This window comes from Vombatus ursinus, unplaced genomic scaffold (assembly GCF_900497805.2).
Source record: "Vombatus ursinus unplaced genomic scaffold, bare-nosed wombat genome assembly UNPS02014798.1, whole genome shotgun sequence".
In the NCBI taxonomy this organism is placed as follows: Eukaryota; Metazoa; Chordata; class Mammalia; order Diprotodontia; family Vombatidae; genus Vombatus; species Vombatus ursinus.
Window position 1 is genome coordinate 37,839,340 of NW_020954576.1, and position 23,730 is coordinate 37,863,069.

The 23,730-nt window shown below is 37.0% G+C and overlaps 1 protein-coding gene and 1 pseudogene across 1 annotated transcript in view; one reads left to right on the forward strand and one right to left on the reverse strand.

The window, feature by feature from the left end:
- Positions 1-23,730, forward strand: part of PTPN14 (protein tyrosine phosphatase, non-receptor type 14) — a 242,120-nt gene that overhangs the window by 9,709 nt on the left and 208,681 nt on the right. The gene's annotated exons all lie outside the window — the stretch shown is intronic.
- LOC114049413 lies at positions 16,594-16,987 on the reverse strand (annotated as a pseudogene).

The following is a 23,730-nucleotide window of genomic DNA, read 5'->3' on the forward strand; positions in this document are numbered from 1 at the left end:
GAGGTACTGAGAAGGTAAGTGATTTGTGCATAGTCACACAGTTAGTATGCGTCAGAGGCAGAATTGGAACCCAGGTATTCCTGATTACAAAGCTAGCTGCCTATCTACTATTCTATGCCATTTCTTTGAAGAATTACATACAAAAATGTCTTGTTATTCCAGTTAAAATGCATTATTTTGGGGCAGCTAGGTGGCACAGTGGATAGAGCACCGGCCCTGAAGTCAGGAGGACATGAGTTCACATCCGGCCTCAGACCAACTACTTGACACATACTAGCTGTGTGACCTTGGGCAAGTCACTTAACCCCGATTGCCTCACCCCTCCCAAAAAAATGCCATTATTTTGGAGAACTGAAAGTTGAACTAGCCCATTTTGGTAGTTCAGTGATCTGTAATTTCACTAGTGCTGTTACTGCCTATGTTATTTCAGAATGCATCTCCTCTGTAACTTAGAAAATGGTCTAAAATGGTTATGGCTGAATAATTCATTACCCTGTGGCTAACCTGGTGTGGTAAACCTTCCTGAATTTAGATAGGCTGATCTTTTGTTGGTCAGATAGAGAACTGGGCCTGAAGTCATGAAGACTCATCTTGAGTTCAAATCTGGCCTCAGACACTTACTAGCTATGAGACCTTGGGCAAGTTACTTAACCCTGTTTGCCTCAGTTTCCTCATCTGTAAAATGAGTTGAAAAGTGAAATGGCAAACCATTCTAGTGTCTTTGCCAAGAAAACCCCAAATGGGGTCTTGAAGAGTCAGATACAACTGATGTTTATGTGTGTGTGCGTGTTTATGTGTGTTTTGTTGGGACTGGACTTGATTCCTTCCAAGCATGGTAGGACCTAAGCTCTTCAGACTTAAGTCTTCAAGGACTCAGGGTCACCTTCATACCATCAGAGCAGGGATTTAGTGGCGGGAAATAATACATCTAAAATACATTATTTTTTGTTCTGAATAGCAAAAAAAGTGAATATTTCTACATGTGAACTACTATAGAAAGAGGATATTTAAAATCGTGAATCTCTGCTATATACAACTTGATTTTTTAAAACAAGTCTCTATTAAATCCATTATGTTACCTTCAATGCTATCCTGTTTGTCTATGTTTCCCTCTGAACTTACTTTTGTTCTTTGTGTTATTTTTAAAAGGACAAAAACCATAAAACAAAAAAAGGGAGTGATCCATTGCCTTATACATCAGTCTAAAAACTCAAACCGTGCTCAGTGATATATAAAGGAAACAAAATATGTACACTAGAATTATGACGCTGGAAAGCACCTTAAAGATTATCAATTTCAGCCCCCTCCTTTCATAAATGAATAGTTTCCCAGTTGGTTAAGTAATTAAGCCTAAGGTTTCATTGCTAATTGTGACAAGACAGGGCTTTTAATTAGTATTCCATAAAACTGTCTCTGAATTATCCATTCAGTTGCATTTTTCTCCTTCATAGGACACCTAGAGCTATATTAAGTCTTGTGGTTTATGAATTACCTGCCATTAAGAATACATGGTTGTTGACTTTTAGGAATTTATCTTAGTTCAAGTGATTTCATAGATGTGACCATCTTGAAACAACAACAAGAAGCTTACTCTGCAAAGTACTGTGCAGAGCATGTTTGAGTAGACTGTCTTTTGAGTTACTTTGACAAAAAAAATTTTTTTTAGATCACTTTTTGGCCCATCTTCTAGTTATGAAAGTTTGTACTTTGCTTGCTTGGATGGTTGACACATAGCCCATTGCTGGGCCTGTATTGATCATCTTTTCCAATCCATTTTGAGCTGCCAGCTCTTATAGTCTACTAGTATAGTCTTCAGGAACCCCAGCCCTGATGAGGTAATAAAGTAGGATTTTAGTGAAGAAATTTACAATTTTAATTAGATAAAAGTTAACCTTGGTAATAAGGATTAAATAAACACATGCTTCATATGCTAAAACCTAACCTGAACCCTTGAATGAATGGATGCTTTTCTTCTTTTTTAAGAGAGAGAAAAGTTTAAAAAAAACCCAAGAAACAAAAACAAACAACAAAATCCTCGTCTCAGGTACATATTTAACAAACCAACTTCCAGTCTTCTGCTGTCATAGATGGTGTTATGATTATACTGGATGTTTCAAAACTTTTTGTGCCATTTTAAGCTATCAAAGCTTAAAATGGCACAAAGGCTTTTGGGATATCGTGTATTTCAGTGAATCTCTGATCTTTTTGATATTTGAACATTTTGTATGATTCATATTCTTGTCCTTCCATAAGTCATCCATAGGAACATGGATAGGGTTTGAACCTGTGATTTCATTGGTATAGAGGGATCCCTGCCAGTAAAGTAAAGCTTTCTCTTTGATACAAGTCAGCAAAATATGATCCATAGCTTCTAGTCTTAGAGAAATTGCTTGGAACAGAGTTATCAAACACTCACCCAACCTGCAACAATTGCAAGTGTGCCCTGAACTAGGTTAAAATATAGTTGTAAAATAGTTAACAAAATAAAATATGATATAACATAGATAATGCTAATATCTCATTTTCAAAGTCAACATATGGCCACTGGGAAGTCTCATATATGGTTAGGTGCTCTCCTCTTTCTTTCTGAGTTTGACACCACTGACTTAGAGCACTGAGTTAAGTAACTTGCCCAGGGTAACATTGTGAGTAAGTAGCAAAGCCGGGGTTGAGCTCAGGTCTTCCTAGCCACTTCCGGCAAACCAGTCATCTTTGCTTTGTGCTTTTCTCACCACGTCGAGATGTAATATTTGTATGGTGAAAAATTAACATTCAGAATAATGACCCTGAGATCCTCACTCCTTAAATAGATATTACTTTGTTTTCAGGAGGCCTTGGTAAGGCCTAAATATATACTAATACATATTATAGTGATATTTTCCCTATTTTATGACTTTATTCAAAATAAAACAGAGAACCTGAAATTTAGCCAACCCCCCCAAAAAACCCCAAAAAACAACCCTCAGCAGCCAAGATAGATTTTTTTTTTTGCTAGGCCCATGAATTTTAATAAAACTCTTGGATTTTCCTTTAAATAGAGCCCTTCAAATTCTTATTCAGGTTTTTCTGACTCTTAATTTGCATATAACATTAACGAGTTTTTTTTTTTTTTTACTTAGTTTCAAAGCCCCTAACATATTTGGAAATAACAAATTAGAAAGTGGGAGAGAGGCTACTTTAGGCAGGAGAAACGACAACCGAAGGCAAGGAAGGACAGAGAACCAACAATATATGAAATCAAACTGTTAAACTTCCCTTTAAAATAAATACCAAACTGCCATATTCTCCTGAGTTCCCTATTTTTGTTAATGACATTGCCCTTCTTCTAGTCACTCAGGTCTGAAACCTCAGGCCTTTCTGCCTCCTTCTCCTTCCCTGAACGCTATATCAGGTGTCAAACTCTCTCTCTTTTGGTGAGGCAGTTGGGGTTAAGTGACTTGCCCAGGGTCACACAGCTAGTGTCAAGTATCTGAGGCCAAATTTGAACTCAGCTCCTCCTGACTCCAAGGCCGGAGCTCTGTCCACTGCATCACCTAGCTGCCTCCCAAATTCTCTTGACTAGTTCTGTAGTCTTCTCACGTCTCTCCCCTCGAGGTGATACCATAACCATATGTCAGTCCTTCAAGGACCCGAGATTTCATTAATGTAGTACCATCTTGGGCAATCAATGCAGATTGTAATTCCTTCATTCCTTTTGAGTTATTATAGCTGGAAAACTTCATCCTTTGTCTGCCAACTTTAGTGAAGAGCCTCTTTAAAATGAGCTTCTCTGGGCCTCTGATAACAAACTTGTCATCTGGCATGTGGCCTGGCTTGTCTTCAGAGGCTAACTAGTGTCTTGGGTCTGCTAGAATTCCATTTCATTACAATTCCAAAAATATTTAATTTATTAAGTGTATGTAGGGCACAGTGCAATAAGGTTTTTTATATACACATATACAGATATATGGATAGAGTTGAGACAAGCTCCCTGTGCTCATGGAGCATACAGTCCAAAAGGGAGACAAAAAAAACCCCTCAAAACTTAATACTGATAACTCTACTCCACAGTATTACAGAATCACATCGGAGAGTCATGGCAGTGTGCCATGTGAAGTCTGGGATGAAGTGTCAGGGAAGGTTATTACTGGTTAGGATTAGTGAAGGTTTAGTGGATTTGGTGGCATTTAAGATGAACCTTAAACAATGGATAGGAATTCTGTAGGTGAAGGGAGAAAGCATGACAGTCCAGGCACAGGAAACATTGTGAAGAGAGACACCTTGGCAAGGATATATTCTGGGTCGGAGAGCAACCCTTTGACTGGAACGTAAGTTGGGCCAAGTGTAATATGTAATAAAACCCGGGAAGGTAGAGTGTGCAAGATGGTGGGGAGGGTCCTGGATGGTAAGAAAGGCATTTGAACAGCACTTGAGAGGTAGGCAGAAATTACAGAAGTTTCTGGAATTAGGGAGATCATTTTGGAAGTGATGAGGGCAGCTCATCACTGATGGTGACTGAGAGAGTGAAGGTGGGTGTGACTTGTCAGGAAGCTGTGGCAGTGTTAATGCAGCTGTTGAAGTGATAGCCTAGTGATGATGGGGGGCAGTGGGAACAGAGAGGAGGGGCAGATAGGGAGACGTTGCAGACTTGCTATTGATAGGGCTTGGTAATTGGATATGAGAAGTGAAGAATAAAAGATAATCTTAAGATTTACCCATGGAAAGCTAGATAAATAGTATTGCTGCCAACAGAAATGGCAAGATCAGAAAGTGAAGATTGAGGGGGAAATGGTGGACAAAGCACAGAAACTTAAAACTATTCCTCTATGTTGATTTTTAAAAATGTTTTGTTTTGATACAATGGACACTGCCCCTAAAAAAAAATACCGCCTCCACAAAATGTATGCCCTTTCATGTTGCCTTTTCACTTTTATAACAAGTTTCCCAGTTGTTAACAGTAAGGATGTGTGTTTTAATTTTGATGGTATGCTATCAACGGTATTTAGTTGGAATTTTTTTCTCTCTTAGGGTTGACTTGATTTCCATCACTATTAGTCATTGTGTATTTTCTTTTTTGATCTGCTTTCTTCGCTTTATCTCATCACTTCATACAAGTCTTCCCCTGTTTCTCTGATCTTTTCATATTTGTCATAACGTTACATTACATTTATATACAGTAGTTTAGCTTTTCCTTATTCGCTGGGCACATAGTTTGTTTCTAGCTTTTGTTATTACAGATAATGTTGCTATGACTATTTTGTACATAAGGATCTAGAACCAGTAGTGGGATCTCAGGGTTAAAGAACATAATTTGGTAACTTTTCTTGCAAAATTCCAAATTGTTTTCCAGAATGGGTGACCCAAGTATACAGTTGTCTTAGCAATGAGTTATGACTCTTTTCTCCCAGTTCTTTTAAAGATGAATTCTCTCCTCATTTAAAAATTATCTTTGTTAATTTGATGGATTCAAGATGAGAGACCTCAGAGTTGCTTTAAAGTCTGGGGAATTTTAGTGTCTGACCAAACATTAGTAAATACACATTCTGAGGGTATTGCTGTATACTGTGATAATCGATGATAATAATAATAATGGTCCTGAGTCACTGAGCTAAGATTAATTTTTCTTCAGTGTCGCTACATTTAAAAAAGCAGCAGCTCAACATATGTTGGAGAGGTTTGCATCTAAGTTGGTTATAATGAGGGTAAATTTTTTTGGTACCTTAAAGGGACAAAACTTCAGCTACTGGGAAACTAAGCTCTAGAAAGACACGTTTTCTAAATGCTTTGGTTGTGTGGCTTTGCTGTAGAAAGTAATCAAGTTTTCAGTAATCAAAGCTGAAGTAGCAGGGTTTCATTTAATGAGAACATCTAATTTATTCACCTAGCTGGTAATATTGTACCTTCTAGCTAGATGCAATATAAAAATGCAATATGGTACAATACAGGGAACATTGGATTTGGAGTCAGAGGGCCTCATATCACAACTTTGATTTGTTACTACATGTCTGACTTTGACCAAGTCACCTAATCTCTCTAGACCTCAGTTTCTTCATCTGTAAAATGAAGGAGTTAGTCTAAATGACATTTGAGCTCACTTCCAGTTTTAAATCTGTGATCCTATGATCCATGTTTTATCTTATTCTCCTATAAAATTCTTATGCTTTATGAGATAACTCATCTAAACTTTGTATCTTTCCTAACCCCTACCTAGCATAGTACTGCGTACTCAGCTGGTGCTTAAAAATGATAGTTGAGTAAATGAATATTCAGTTGAGATTTTACTGTATGCCATGCAAAAAGGTCCAGGTAGAGTGAAATTGTGAGGCCCCATGGAGAACATGGAGTCAGAAAGACCTGGGGTTCAGGTGTTGCCTTTGACATAGAAGTACCAGTTGTGTGACCTTGAGCATGTCATTTAATTTCTTGGTGCCTTCAGCAATTCTCTAAGATTGTTAGTTGTGGATGAGTTGCAGATGAGTGAAGGGAGTTCCACATATAGGGAGTTCCTCACAGTAACCTTTCTATTCTGTTCTGTTCTGAAGCTTTATACTTGTTAGCATTTTCTGTCTTAGGTTTCAAGTTCTTGGAGGTTCAGAAATGGGCTTTTATTTATGTAATTCTTTGTATATGTCACTTAGCATAGTGACATTCTGATTAACAGTATAGTGGCAGCTGATTAATAAATTCCTTTTGATGATGGTGGTGAAGACCTAAGTTTCATAGCTTTACAAAATGAGAAGGTAATTTGTGTTCTTTTTCTTTCAGTATTTGAACCAACATGTTAGAAACTCTTAATCTCTTTAAGCTCTGACTCTATGTTGATTCTGAAATGTAAAGTGAAGGAAAGTCAACATAATACTTCAAGCCCCATGCTAGCCTTTCCTTTTCCTTAGCAAATTAAAAAAAGAAAAAGGTTGCAATCTTTTAAGTTGCTTAATTTAGCTTTAAAAAAATCGAGATTCCTTCTTTTGAGAGAATATACAGCACTTATGTTCAGGAATTAATGTTAGGAGCCTGGATAATCTATCCCTTCCTCTGGTACAAAAGATCAGAACAGTGAGCTAGAAGAACAATTATTCCCACTGTCAATCCCCCCCTAGCGTGGCATAGGGGAAAGGGATAGTTTTGGATAGTGGACCTGCTACTTATTTTTAATATTAATATTATTCTTAATATTCTTATACTTATTCTTTTTCTGTGTGATCTTGGGCAAGTGATTTTATCTCCCTGGGCCCCTTTTTCTCATCTCCAAAATAAGAATGTTGAGCTAAAAATCATCTTCTCTATTCTATGGGCAGCAGTTAAGTGGTTTGTCCAAAGTTATCTGGCTAATGAGTAATCAAGTTTTCTTGTTCCAAGTTTCCTACTCATCCCACTGCACCATACTTCCTTTTACTAAGGACACACACATGCACACACACACACACACACACACACACACACACACACACACAGACAGAGGAGTTGTGGGGGGGTGGGGGGGAGTTCCTTTGCTCATTTCTTCCTCCTGCTGTGAATCAGTGCACTAAGAGCGGTGATAGATTTTACCATTCCCTGCAGTTTTGAAGTTCAGAGCCCCCTTGATCTTTAGGGTTCACTATGGCATATCAGGCCAGAGTGCCAGGGACCTTGAAGCCCCAATGCCTGGTGATGCCCCACACTGAGGATTGAAGCCATGGCATTGGTTGTTGTCTCCTCTGGTTGCTTCTAAAGTCAATGGATTTCAGATTACTGTGATTCTTTCTTGGAGAGCCCCGTTCTTGGTATCTCTAAACACAGATCTTGAGTTGCACTGGGAGACTCAGTCTTATTTGCTTGTCCTAGTGGGCCACCTTTCCTATTGCCTGTGGGCTTCTGGTTGACTTTATGTAGTTTTGGGATAAGTAGTCACTGAAGTTTCTCATTGGATTAAAAAAAAACATTATTGCATTTACTGCTATTTTAAAGTTTTTTGCCAGAGAAGGCATGTGGAAGCTGGGTTGCCTATCTCCATTCAGGCTGCCATCTTGGCTGGAATTCTGGAAAATAATATTTTGATGATCAGATTAAACTCTGGAACATTGCAGAGCCTCCTTTGTGAGATCTATAATCACTCAAGAGTTTAGTCTGACTGTTCATGTAGGGAAAAAGCAAGTGGAAGAAAAATGTTTATTGTCCAAACTAATGATGTCAAACTCAAATAGAAACACATTCCTGGGGGCTGCATATTGACTTAGAAAGCCACATATTAACATTTTATCTATGTTGTATTATATTTTTATTTATTTTGCTAAATGTTTCCCAGTTACTTTTTTAAAATATTTAATTTTAAAATTTTGAGTGCAAAATTCTCTCCCTCCATCTAGCCCCTTTCCCACACCTGATGAAAAGGCAAGAAATATGATGCCCATTATACATGTGAAGTCATACAAAACATATTAGCCATGTTACAAAAGATGAAAGCAAGAAAAAATAAAGTGGGAAAATATGTTTCAATCTGTACTCAGTTCATAAGTTTTCCCTCTGGAGGTAGACAGCATTTTTCATTGTGAGTCTTCTGGAATTTTTATGGATCATTGTATTGATCAGAGTAGCTAAGTCTTTCACAATTGATCATTGTCATAATATTGCTGTTATTGTGTACAGTGTTCTCTTGGTTCTGCTCACTTCATTTTGCATTAGTTCATATAAGTCTTCTCAGGTTTTTCTGAACCTATTCTCCTCATCATTTCTTATAGTACAATAGTATCCTATTACAATCATATACCACAACTTATTTAGTCATTCCCTAACTGATGGGAATCACTTCAATTTCCAATTTGTCACCACAGAATGAGCTGTTGTAAATACTTTTATACATATAAATTCTTTCCCCTTTTCTTTGATCTCTTTGGGATATAGATCTAGTAGTGGTATATGTCCTTTGGGCATAGTTCCAAATAATTCTTCAGAATGGTTGGAAAAGTTCACAACTACATCAAACTGTTCATTAGTGTACTTATTTTTCCATATACTCACCAGCATTTGTCGTTTTCCTTTTCTGTCATCTTAGCAATCTAATAGGTGTGAGTTGGTACCTCAGAGTTATTTTAATTTGAATTTCTCTAATTTCTAGTGATTTAGAGTATTTTTTTATGTGACTTTTGATAGCTTTAATTTCTTCTTCTAAAAACTTCCTGTTCATATCCTTGACCATTTATGAATTGGGGAATGGCTTTTATTTTTTTAAATTTGGCTCAGTTCCCTGTATATTTGAGAAATGAGGCCTTTATCAAAGAAACTTGCTGTAAAATTCCCCACCCCATCCAGTTTCCTTCTCTCTTTCTAATTTTGGCTGCATTAGTTTTATTTGTACAAAACCTTTTAGATTTCATGTAATCAAAATTATCAATTTTACCTTTTGTAATGACTTCTATCTCTTGTTTGGTGATAAACTTTTCCCTTACCCGTAGATCTACACATATTTTTTTTCCATATTCTCCTAATTTGTTTGTGATATCACCTTTTATGTCTAAATTACATACCCATTTTGACCTTATCTTGATATACCATATCAGATGTTGGTCTCTGCCTAGTGTCTGCCCTGCCTTCCAGTTTTTCCAGCAAGTTTTTGTCAAATAGATTTCTTGCCCCCAAAACTTGGAACTTTGTCTCTGTAAATTGTCTATAGTATTAGATTGCTTTGATGATTGCTTTGTAACATAGTTTGAAATCTGGTGCTGCTAGGTTGCCTTCCTTCACAGTTTTTTTCATTTATACTCCTGATATTCTTGACCTTTTCCCAATTATATTTTAATCTGATTCCAGTGTAACTCACAAGTTTTGCCCTCATGAGTTTTGTAGGCAACAAGTTTGACATCTGTGATCCAAAGTATGGTGGTATGTATAGTTCAATGGACAACCCTTAGAGCTGATTTATCAATATGCTTGTCTTTGACAGATAGTGTGGCTAGATAGTGAATGAACTGGGCGTAGAACTGAGTAGGAGGAGAGGGGCCTGGATTGCTTTAGGGATAGTGCATGGTACTTTTAATGATCCCTAAACTTCTCAGTGAAATAAAGATCCATATTGTTTCTTTATGTATTCTTCTTCTGACGTCTAATGGCTGTGAATCAGAGGATACCGCAGTCTCTAAAGGCTTAAGGTTGTTTATTAAATTTGCGTTGTTCTAAGACATATAGCATTCCCTCTGCATCAATAGTATCTTAAGAGCTCCAGCGCAATCTTTGTCAAGGAAGGGCAGTTTAGTGAGGTATAATTTCTAAGGGTTCTGGTTCTGCCTCCTTCACTGACCCATTGTATTACTGTTGGCAAGATACTTGACCTCTGGGTGCTTCACATTTTCTTCATCTATGAATCGTGAGGAAGAAAAGGAGGAGGCATGTAAGGAGACTAATGCAAATGCACAAAGGCCTTCATGATGACATCAAAACTGAAAAGAATATAAAAGGGGGGGGAACTTAGGGGCACACTACTGAAGATGAATATAAAAGAATTGCACGTATCTGCAAGATTAGCTTCAGGAATGCTAAAGCTCAGAATGAGCTGAGGCTTGAAAAAAATGCGAAGGACAATAAAGATGGCATTAAAAAAAAAGCTATATTTAAACAAGAAGAACAAGAAAGAGTGAGGCCTGATGCTTGGGACAGATGGTGTTAATATTAGACAAGAGAAAAAACTTGTCTCTTCTATGAAAGAGAATTATTTTCATATTGGAGAGAGTGAAACAAGTTAAAAAAAGAAGGATTTAAATGCCAGGATTGGTGAAAAGATGGTATGAGAACCTAAATTCTCTTAATGGCAATACTAATAGCATTTCTATAATGCTTTTAAGGTTTGCAGACATTTTATATTGTAGCTCATTTGATCCTCATAAGAACTCTGCGATAGGTTTATTTTTATCCCCATTTTACAGATGAGGAAAGTGAAACACAGAAGTTAAGTGACATTCCCAGGGTCACATAGCTAAGTATGTGTTTGAAGAAGTTTTTGAACTCAGGTCTTTTTGACTCCAAAGAGAGTTCTCTCTACTACACCACCTAATATCCTAAGATCATAAAAGAATTTGCAGATGAAATTTATGAATTGTGGACTAGGAGAAAATAGGTGAATTTATAGCTGCTAGAATAAAAGTAGAGGGTGCAGGAAGAAAAAGATAGCATGGAGTAGTAGAAAGAATGCTGAAATTGGATTTAGGAAGTCCTGGGTTTTAATCTTGCTTTAGACACTTAGCTGTAAAGCCACGGCTGCTGGAGCCAGCTTAAACTAGCTCAAGAGATCAGATAATTAAATTTTCAGGGATAGCATTTACACTTTGGAAATTGGGCAAATACTATAAATCAGGGCTTGATTTATTGTTCTGTTGATTGTCTAGACCTAACAAAATGATGGAGAAAGTATTAATAATAAAGTGTAAAAGTGTGTTGTGGGCACTTCCCTTCTGGCCTGAACTACTGCAATAACCTTCTGGTTGATATGCCTGGCCACAAATTTCTCCCCTCTCTAGTCACTTTTCCCTTCAGCTGTCCAATTGGTCTTCAAGTGCAAGTCTGACCACATCACCTCCTATTCAATAAACTCCAGTGGCTCTCTGTTATCTCTAGGATTGAATATAAAATCCTCTGTTTGGTACTGAAATCCCTTCATAACCTGTCTCCTCCTACCCCACCTTTCCAATCTTCTTGTATCTTATACCTTCTCTCCCTTCCACACACTCTGAGATCTTGTGTCACTGACCTCCCTGCTGGCGTTCATGCAAGGCACTCTATCTCTGAACGCCACGTATTTTCACTGGCTGTCCTTCCTGCCTGGAATGCTCTTCTTCCGCATCTCTGTTTCTGGCTTCCTTCAAGTTGTAGCTAAAATGTTACCTTACAGGAAGTCTTTCCTGATTTTCCTTAATGCTAGAGTCTTCTCTCTGTTAATTCTGTCCACTTTATCCTGTACATAGCTTGTTTGTATGTTGTTTGTTTATATTTTGTCTCCTATGACTGTGAATTCCTTGAGAGTAGGGATTTTTTTGGGGGGGGGGTTGATATCTATATGAGTAAGGAAAAGGGAATGAGTTTGATGGATGCTCTGGATATAGGATTGACATTGTCTTGGCAGCTGATTGGTTATAAAACATTGCCATTTCTCTTTTATGTCTGTTTCTTAGGTCAATTCAAGATATCATTGTATTTACTATATAGGATTATAGATTTATGATTTAATCTCAATCTAAAAAGAAATTTGTTGGTAGAATTGAAGTCTTAATATGCTGAGAGATGCTGGGAAATAAGCAATTATTCTGGTAAACCACAATTCTAAAATGTCAAATTGTTATGTGTAATAAATCAGGGGAATTTATAGTTTCTCTATAGCTTATAAAGGTTCTAAAGTGGTTGCAGTATATAGGAATGATTATGGCCAATCAGAAGTGGAGTGATATTTTTTTATCAGAAAAAGTGGTTTCAATCTTATTTTTCATCTCAATTTTTATTTACCCATTTGCTTCAGTTTTGTAATAGGGAGTTAGTCCATGTATAAAGAAGAGAGTTATCAGATACTGGGAGTCATGCACACTCCTAACAGTTAAGTTAGTAACTTTTAGAAATATACATTTTCTTGTTTTGTGTTACACATAGAATCATTTGTTTCTTTTGGAAAATAAGTTCAAAAGAACGTAAGGTCCTTGAGCAAATGTTTTTGTCTCAGGATTCCCGGTGCTCAGTATAGTTCGTGACATATAATAGTAACTACTTAATAAATGAAAACTACTTCATGAATGAAAGACTGAATGAACAAAGTCACATCCTCTATCTGAACCTCATTTCCCTCATCTATAAAATGACTTCCCTTCCAGCTAACATTCTGTGATCCCATGAACTATGATTAAAAAAAAAATCACAGATAAGAGTATAACAGAGGTGTAAGCAAAGTACTATGAGTATTAAGGGGGTTCTTAGAAGATAGAATTTGAAATTAGTGAGCTAATTTGAAGAATATATGACCTTGTGCTATAATGACTTTTTTTTTTGGAAATGACATTTTCCAAATTACCCCCTCCCCCCAAATAAATTTACTTGATAATTTTATTTCCAGCTTGGATAGGGTGTTGACAACATAAGCATCAGTGGCACAATTATTATCTTTATTTTTAATGCAGATTTGACTTTGTAAGTTGATTTACAGAGGTGATAGTTACTCTAAAAGGCTTTAATGGATTTTAAAGTCTCTATATGTCATAGCAGTCAAATAGAGCTAATATATTAATAGAAACAGAGAAAGAAGGAGGTCATGGTGCTGTTGTACTTGGCCCTGGTTAATCCACATATGGAGTGATATGTTTAGTTTTGAGCAGCACCTTTATTTTTTAATTGAATTTTTTTCACTTAAAAATATTTTTTTCTTTCCCCACCTCCCATCCTCCCACACCCAGGTGTGTGGTTGGAGGGAAGACAAAACTCTTGTAGCAATTATAGTCAAGCAAAAATATTTTTACATTGGTCATGTCCAAAAAATATATACGTCTCATTTTGCACTTGGAGTCCATCGCTTCTTTGTCAGGAGATGGATTGTATGCTTCCTAATTGGTCCTCTGGAATCATGATTGGTTATTGTAGGAACCTACATTTAAAGGACATTGATAAACTGGAATGTGTTCAGAGGAAGGTGACCAGGATGGTAAAGCAATCAGAAAACCATGTCACACAAAGCAAAGGAACTAGGGATGTTTAGTTTTTCTCAAAATATTTGCAGTGTTATGTGGGAGAGGGATTAAACTATTTTGCTTGGACTGAACTGTGGGCAAGGATTGGGAGCTGCAGAGAGGCAGGTTTAGGTTTGAAATAAGGGAAACTTCAACACTTAGACCTATCCAAAAGCAGAATGGCTAATCTTAGTTAGCAAGTTCTCCATTACTGGAAGTCTTTAAACAGAGGCAGGATGACAATTTATCAGATATAAATTGGTGGGATTTTTGTTCAAAAATGAGTTGAACTAAAATCACCATTACCAGTAAGCTTTTATTAAGCACTTACTATCTGTCAGGCACTGTGCTAAGTGCCATGTATACAAAGGAAGGCAAAAACACAGACTAGGTGACTTTCTGAGGTCCCTTTCAGCTCAGAGATTTTGTAATTCAATGAAATTTAGCGTCTAATCTGCAATCAGGTGGTTATTTCTGAGCCCAGTGGTTTATCTTGGGGTTTTGTAGTCCTTGTTGTATTATCTTCCACCCTTACTTCTCTCACCTCCTGTATCTAATCAGTTAATCAAATCTTGTTGATTTTACTCCAGAGTATTTCTGCCATCAATTTTTTCTTTCTTCTCAAAGCACCCATCCTAATACAAGTTATCAAGACTAGCCAGGACTATTGAAATAGCCTCCTAATACTCATCGCTTTCTTTTACTTCCAATCTGCCCCTTATGCCACTGCCAGATGAATCTTTCTCTATCATCCCATCCCCCTTCTCCTCTTCTAGGGCTCAGCTGCAGAATGTTCCTAGAGGAAAAAGCAAACAGTTCTTACTGGGTCCACTACAAATTATGCTATCTAAACTTAACTAGGCTTTCTTTGCTGTACAACAATGCTTTTATTCATCTCTCATTGACTCTATTATACTCGCCACAGTGAATGTTACAAACTTCCTCTTTGCTGCACGCCCCTACCTCTCCACCCCAGCTTTAGTTCCGCCCCCTCTCTCAGTAGGTATCCTTACTTCCTATTTTACTGAGAAGATTGAGGTAATTTATAGTAAAGCCCTCTTTTTTTTTTTCTCTTCATGCCCCTAGACTTTTCTGTACCTGTTTTCTTCCTGTGGCCCCAGAATGAGATAACTTCCTTCTTTCTAAGCCTTACCCTTTTATCTGTGTCCTGATCCCTTCTCTTCCTTTTCCTCTCCCTTCCCAGATCTTACTCTCTGCCAGGCATTTTCTCAGCCTCTCATTTTCCATTTCTTCCCCTTTATTGGTTCCTACTAGCTACAAATATGCTCAGTGAGTTCAATATGTATACCTTTAAAAAATCGCCCTCTCTCTTTTCACTGTCACATTTTTAGAAAGAGTAAACTCTACTCACAGTTACTCTCCATTCATTTCTCATTCCTCTTCAGTTTGTCCTCTGGAAGTACAGAGGTAGTGGAGAATGCTGGATCTTCAGGTATAAAGCCTGGGTTCAATTCAAGTCAGTTTCTTCTGTTTATTGCCTTTAGGACCTGGGGCAAGTCATTATCATCCCTTTTACCTCCTCTCTAAAATGAAGGATCATAGGTTTTAGGCTGTAAGGGACCCCAGAGATCATTTGTCCAATTCTGTCATTTTACAGAGACTGGAAGTTGACTTGCCCACCCAAAGTAAGTGGCAGTGCCAGGATAGGTATCCTTTTGCTCTAATTTCCAACCTAGTATTCTTTCCGTTTTACCATGCTACATTAGCCTGGGGTTAGACTCATGATCTCAAAGGCCCTTTCTAGCTCTAAATTCTATGATCTACCCAACTGAAGCCTCTTTTTGTAAGGCCGAAGTTCTTAACCTGGGGTTCATAGATACTCCAAAAGAGTCTAGGGATAGATTTAAGGGGTTCCATAAAGTTGGATGGATAAAAAAATATATATTTATTTTCAGTAACCTCCAACTGAAATTTAGCATTTCCTTCAATTTTGAATGTATGCAACAAAACATTATTCTGCAAAAGGGTCCATAACCTTCACCAGATTGCCAGAGGGATCCCTGACACAAAAAAGGTTTAGCACACTGTTGTCCTGGGTAACTCCTGAATGATGACCTCCTGATTGTCAAATCTAATGGCCCTCCCTCAGTCCTCAAAGTCTAGGAGTTGATATCTACTTCATCTCCTTTAGCTCTGATGACACTGTTTTCCTTGTTTTCATATGTATTTCAAACTCAGTGTGTCCAAAACAAAACTCCTCTTTCTTCCTAAATGTGTCCCTTCTAACTTGCTCGGTTTTCTTAATGGCACCAACTATCTTGCCTAAGTTGCTTAAACCCCAGACCTTGGAGTTACTTTTATACTTCTTCAGTCACTATAGCCTATCAATTGCCAGGTCCTGTTGACTCCCACTTGTGCAGTGTCTCATGTATTTATCTGTCCCTTCCTTTTCTACTCCCATTGTCAACACTCTAATTAAAGTCATTATCACCTTTTGCTCTGAACTATTGAAACACACTTTTGGCAAAAAGGAACATTTTTATTGTTATCATTTGGATGGCCCGTGTATTGAGATTTTATTTAATGTTGATTGAAAAGGGCCTTGTTTTTTTATGTTATTAAACATGTAAAACAGAGAACTTCTGCTGAACTAATGATTATGTACCCATGTGGCACTGCATGGGGATAGAATTCTATTTTTGAGATGAATCTAACATAAAGTTGGTACAGCTACCATTTTACAAAGTGTTAGGCATGGAAATTCAATATTAAACTGTTTATAGGGCACAAGTACACAAGATTCCACTGCTCTTAAGGACAACCGATAAAGTTGAGGCTAGGAATCTTAACAAATTAAAAACAAAAATCAGTCTTGGTTGCACCTTGGTTTAAAGCACCTGTTCAATGAACTGGCAGTGGAAAGAAAGGAACTAATTCTGCACATTTTAGAGAGAGAACTTTGGGTTGTCTATTTTTGTTAATGCTAAGTAGATCAATCCTGGAAAAGGAAACAGTCACTTGGAATCTTCCATGCTGTGGTTTAGGTGTGGTTTGTGCTGTCAATAGGAAATTCTGGTTGAAATATTTGTTTGTTTCCATCAAATGTCATAGTTCCACAGGTCCCAACAAGGACCATAGTTTGGCTGTAAGGTGCTTGAGGACAGGTTGTCATTCTAACATGTTGATCTGGAGCTCATTATAAAGCAGCATTTCCAAAAACCCATTCAGAGAGCATCTTGCCCTGAAATGGCATTTCTATTCCAGGTGAAAGTGTCTCTATTCATGTAAAATCCAGTCAGTACCCTTCTTCTTTTATCTTTGGTGTCATAGTAAATATTGACAAGTTCTTCAGCACCTCTACATGACTGACTCACCATTTCCATTTTCCAAAGAAGCTTTGGTGTCTTGGGCCTCTCTTGGCTGGGGAGAATGCCTGAAGGTTTTCTCTCTCTCTCTCTCTCTCTCTCTCTCTCTCTCTCTCTCTCTCTCTCTGTGTGTGTGTGAGAGAGACAGAGAGAGAGAGAGAGAGAGATCAGTCAGTCTGCTTGGGTCATCAGACTGCAATCTGACTTGTAATAGACTTTCCTGTGGCATTCCAGTCTCTTCAGTATTATATCTTTCACAGTGCTGCTAAATTAATTTCCCAAATACATAATTCTGCTTATGCCACTTCCCTGTTCAAAAGCCTTCAGTGGTTTTCTATTGCCTAGAGACTTACATCTTGATAATACCTGAATTCTTTAATGCTTTAAGGTTTGAAAAGTATTTTATGTACATTTTTTTATTCAGGTTTCTCACCCAGTACCTGGTATACACCATTTTTCAGTGTGTACCAGGTGTTTAATAAATGGCTATTGAAGCTTGTAGTTCTTTGGTTTTATAGAGAGTGAGACAGCATCATGATATAGTAAGACTCTTGGCCTGTTATTCATTCAGAAGGCTTGTGTTCTGCTAACAGCTACTTATATGAACTTGTGGCATGTTGGATAGACTGCTTTCCCTGGAATAGGGAAGACTGAGGTTCCAGTCTTGATTCTGATTTATACTGGTTGTGTGCTTTTGAGGAAGTCCATTAACTTCTGTGTGCCTCAAGCATCCCCCTCCAAGACTATCAGTTTCTAAAAAGCTGTTGTCCTGCTTAGGTTGAGGAAGTTTCCTCACCCAGAGTTCTCTATATCAATAAAATCACAGGTTCATTTCCATGAACTTTTGCAAGTCTGGGTCTGAGTTTCTTTATCTGTAAAATGAGGGAGTTAATTTAGATGATCTCTAAAGACTCTTTTCATTTTCAAATTAATCTGGCAAGTGGGGGAGAAAGGGACCAGCTTTTGTTAAGCACCTATTATGTGCCAAGCACTTCACAAATATTATCTCAGCATTTATTGAAGACCTATTTTGTGTAAGGTACTGTACTAAATTCTAAATACAAAGACAAACAGAAATTGTCTATGACTGAAAATGTTTGTTAACATGCTTCAGCCATTTTCTTAGATCTGATGCAAATCTAGGCCATTTTCCAGTTTGAAAAAAAAATCCATCTATAAGTGAAATCCTCATGGCCTTCTAGTAAGATTATGTGGTTAGCATAGCCTTTACCAATTTTTGGAATCTTAATTAGGTTATGTTTGGTAATTTGTCTGAATCGTGAAGTTGTGGCCATGAAACAAAGAAAGGGATGTAATTCTTTATACATGGGATCTGGCTTGCTGAGATTTAAGTCCTAACTTCTGCTTTGCAGCTTCAGGTAATAGATAATTAATAGTTAAGTCCTCTGGTCATGTTAGAGCATTGAACAGACTTGATTGCTATCAGTTGTCCTTTGGAAATTACTGTGAAATCTTTCTTATTCACTTTTTGTCATTTGAAAGAAGGTTGGTGGAGCCTGCAGACCAATAAAGTATGCTTTGTGTTGCCTTTTCTGTTCTTACCAAAGTGTGACTTCAAAGTGATAAACTCAAGATATAAAGACATAGTGACTAGTTTAACTTTCTCCCTGTCTAGGTTAGGTTTCATTGAAAGAATTTGTAACACTAGATACATTAAAAGTGAATGTTGTTTGTCTGACAGCCAGTTTTCCAGGCTTTATTGTAAGGAGAATGCTTTTATCCTTTTCCCCTTGAGTGCTTTTTGTTCATTTTCATTGTGTGTGTATGTGTTTGTGTGTGTGTGTGTGTGTGTGTGTGTGTGTGTGTATCTATGTAGGTGTTTCGGAGGCTCTAGAGGGTTCTTAATTTTTGCATCTCTCTGGGGAAGATCATTTTTCATAAGTTGGCATTGGGAGAATGAAAAATTATAGCAGGATAGATTTAGAGTTGGAAGGGACCTTGGAGATCATCCATTTCAACCACATTAGTTTATAGATGAAGAAATGGAGAACCAGAAAGACTAAGTAGAGATTTGAGCCCTGGTCCTTTGAGTCTAGATTTAGTGTTATGGATACTAAATGGTGCACGCTATGACATACATAGTTGCTGTTTTGGTTGGTTTTGTTTAACTTTTTCTTTTTTACAAGGGAAAATTCTCTGTTGTTGGAGGGCAGGATAGGGTGGGGTGGGTTAAGTGGGTCTGTCAGGAAATGGCTGGTATAAAAAACAAGTCATCAATAAAACTTTTTAAAATCAAAGAAATAGGCATTGTTTAATATCAAATTCAGTCTCAGACACTCTCTAGCTGTGTGCCCAAAGGCAAGACATTTAACCTCTGCCTGCCTCAGTTTTCTCATCTGTAAAATGTGGATAATAATAGCACTTACCTCATGGAGTTGTGAGACTCAACTGAGATAGTATTTGGAAAGTGCTTTGCAAACCTTAAAACACTATGTAAATACTAGCTAGTCTTACTATTGTTATTTTTAATCTTTGAAGTTATTTGATTCCCTTAGGAGAAGGGAGACAAAGGCTAGAGGGCATTAGATTATGCATCAGAAAATACAAGTTTGATGTTTGGTTCTCTTACAAGTTGCACAAAAAGTTATACTAAATAATCTTGAATGTCCCTTCCAGTACTAAGAAAAATGAATTGATATTTGCTCTTCAGTATGGAAATATCTTTGTCACAAAGAAACTGTGTTATTAGATACCATGTTTCTAGAGGCATATAGATAGATAGATAGATAGATAGATAGATAGATAGATAGATAGATAGTATTTCAGGATATAGCTACTCTACATTCAATAGAATGTAGTTTCAATATGGGATATTTTCCTTTTTCTCAAGATATTTTTGCATCCAGAAATAAGGAGGCTTTACATTCCAATGGCTTGATGATGCCTCCCTTCCATTACTAAGTGACTGGGCCACGTAAGTACCAGGAGTGTCCTGGAAGATTTGTGCCTGAGACACTTCTTCTTCTCCCTAAGCCCTACAGATCCAGTTTTAAGGAGCCTATAGGTTCATATGTAGCATCATATGATCATAAGTCTAGAACAGGAAGGGACCTTAGGGGTCATCTAGTCCAACACCACCATTTTACAGATGAGGGAATTGAGGTCCACAGAGGCAAGGAACAAAATCACCTAACTAGTAAGCAGTAGATTGAGGATTCCATTCAGGTTCTGTGACTCTGAAGTTCAGCAGTTTTCCTCCTAACTTCATGATGGATGCAAGAGTCCCCAGTTCCTTCCCTCTGCCCCTAAGCAACTTTGTTAGAAGATGCTTTTTGTTGCCCAGATAAGTCATTTTACCTTACTAGGCCTCTATTTACCCACCTGGAAAATGTAGGATTTAGAGTAAATGATTGCTAAGTGTCTTCCAATTCTAAGTCCTATGACCTCAGAGAATTTGTTAATTAAGGTATAACTGTATTGAGTATCAAATTAAGATTTCCCTTCCTTTACCAGAGGTGATGCCTTTTGTCAGATGATTTTACATGTTCTGTGTCCTTGAACTTTTGAAATAGCTGCAAGACTGAAAGGAAGGGAGACAAACCTTTTAGTCTGTGCAGAAATGGGAATAGCCTAGGAGAGGGAAAGAATAAAAGAAGGAGTCCTTTTATTGGTTTGAGATGCTTGTCAAAGTCAGACCTTTCTTGGTATGATGAACCATGAACCATGTGGGAGAAGGAGCACGAAAAAGAGTTAGAAGAGATGAGAGAAAGTAGATAAAAACAGCAGAGATAAGGGGAAGCAGCCTTGCAAATGTGATGACAGAGATGAGAAGAAGTGATACTGGTGAAAAGAAAAAAATTTGAGTGAGAACAGAAATGTTCATGAGGACAAAAAGAAATATTGACTAGAGAAAATATGGTAGTCTGAGGACATTGAATGCAAAGATGAGTAACCTTACATACCTTCATAATTTTTGCAAGACATTGTTTGTCATAAAACAATGTAATAACTGATATTTATGTCATGTTTCAGATATACTTTATCAAGAAGGGAATGTGTGATATCTGTTAGAGAAATTTTCATCAAAAACAGTTCTTTCCTTTACAAATCATACAGGTTCAATCTTCAGTTATTTGGAGGATTCATGTATATAGAACATACATTCTACATTATTATAATAATAAATTTCTATATCACTTTAAGTTTTACAAAGTAGAGATAGGTTTTGTAAGTATTATGAATCTTATTGTACAGAAGAGGAAACTGAGGCTCACAGAAGTTTAAATGACTTGCCTAGAGTCATATAATTGGTAAGGAGCAAGGCTAAGACTCCAACTCAAGCAAGTCCTTATTTTATTTAGCATCAAATATAATGCTTTGTGAACAAAAACAGTGAAAATTTTGAATCCATGTAAACTATCACTCAGACTAAAGGAAATTACAATTATTATTATTATTATTATTATCATTTTACATAGCCCATTTCCTTGAATCTCTTTGAATCCAACCTTTAATGAGGTTGGGTGGATTATTCTTGTTTCTCCTAACTTAATTTTCTTTGGTCCTTTACCATTGGTATGATCAATTAGTTCCAACTTTCTTATAAGGTAGAAAGAGAACTGGTAAATTCTGAATTCTCCCAATGTAGGTATTAAAAAACAAGTCATATTGGTTCAACTAGAAAACAAATGTTTGGGTCATCATTCTGGATCATGAGGTTAGATAACATTTGTATCCATGTGCCTTTTTGTATTCCAGTACCCAAAGTTTGAGGGACACAATGTTATTTTAACAAGAATTTCCCAGAGATGCACAGGCCATGCCTAACACCACTAGTTTTTTTTTTTTTTTTCTGTTGATGTGTCTTAACAGAGATGGGAGAAAATCATACATTTACTAATACATTTAGGTTGGTTTGAGTGGAAAGCTTGAGAAGTCCAAAGAATGAATGGGTCTCAATCTGTCTAGTCTTGAAGTAGTTGTACGTCACTCATTGTATTGAATTAAGAGAGGCTGACTATACATTTATTACCTGATTACTTAATAAAAATAACTGTAAATCTTCATAGAGAACTATTTCCATTCCCCTTGTTATCTGAGTTCCAGAGCAAGGATTGCTTTCTGGATGAGTAGTTAATTACCAAAGGTGTTATCCTTGGTCTCAAATAAAAATACAGTAGAGTTGAGCATTTATAACTTGTAGCCTCTTCATTGAAACAAGAATAGCTGAAACTTTTAATTTGTTTCCATTGTCTAGGGAAATTACCCTTATCTACTTTTTGTCTAACGATATAGTAAAAATTTGGGTAAGGAAAAACTTTGGTTTTCTTACTACCTTTCAGACATTTGGAGGTCCCCTGGGTTTCCAATTTAGCTTGTGTCATATAGTTTATAACAGAAAAACTCATTGCAAGTACTATCTTTATCTATAGTTTTTTACCAAAATGTAAACTAAAAGTTTTACTTTTACTGTATGTATAGGTTTTCATGTTCCATTTATTTAATTCATATTGTATGCTGCCATATTTGTTTCAGGCTCCTGCTTGGAAATAGTCATGTTTAGACATAATAGTGAATATTTTGCAGGTGGAAGTGTACTGTGGAAAGAGCACTCAGTGTATTTACAATCCATAAGATCATACCAGCCTTGCTACTTACTATGCTGTGGCCTGACTGGGCCTCAGTTTCCTTATCTGTTTAATGAAGGTGTGGAAGCATATTAAAAATCTCCTTTTTGGTTTCTCTAGAAGTATTAAATATTCTTCTGCTCCAAAAAGCCCTTTCCAAAGTTGTTAGAAAAGAGCCTTGGAAAAATGGTGATAGGTTGAAGATGAAAAGGATTTTCTTAAGTAAATGGAATAAGGAAGGTACCCAACATTTTACCAAAGAATAATTTTCATCAGTGCCTTCTTCATCCTGGAAATTATTGGCCTTAGGGCCAACAGAAGGGAGGTGCTCTCTATTCCATTCTATTCAGAAAAGATTTTGGATCTCCCATTGCTTTCTGCAGGGTAGTGGTCCAGGGGGGAAATGCAATGGTGACTTGTTTACTTAATAGTTCAGGAATGTTAACATAAAAGGCATTTCTATGTATTGTGATTTTTTTCCTCATTCAAGATTCCTGTGTCTGTTACCTGAAATCATCTCTAGGCAGAGAATTATGTTGGAGGGCATGGGGGATTATTCCAGTTTGCCCTTCCCCTTTTGTTTCTCTCTCTTCTCTCCCCCTCCCCCAGCTATAAATGCTTGGATAGTAGATTAATGTTAAATTACAATTGTTTTTGGCAGACTTGAGCTTAAAACTACAGAGTACAGTATTCAGATTAAAAAAATTTTTATTTGACAAAGGGATTAAATAGATGAACCCTTTACTTAAGAAACTCCAATGATTTTTTTTATTACCTCTAGGATCAAATATAAACCTTTTTTAAAAAAAATCATTTAAGGCTCTTTATAACCTGGCACCTTCCTATCTTTCTAATCTTAATTTGTTATGTTCTAGATTCAACCATACTGTCCCACTTGTTTTTCATCATACTCAATCCAAGTCTTTGAACACTGGTGGTCCCTCATGCCTGGAATGCTTTCCATCTTCATCTCTAACTCTTAGAATGCTTGGCTTCTTTTAAGACTCAACTCAAATACCACTTCTTACAGGAGGGTCTTTCCTGGTTGCCGCACATGCCAATTCCTTCCCCTCTAAGGCTGTCTTCCATCTACTCTATATTTATCTTATATGTAGAGATTTATATACATATGGTCTCTCTCTTTTGAATGTAAGCTTTTTGAGTCAG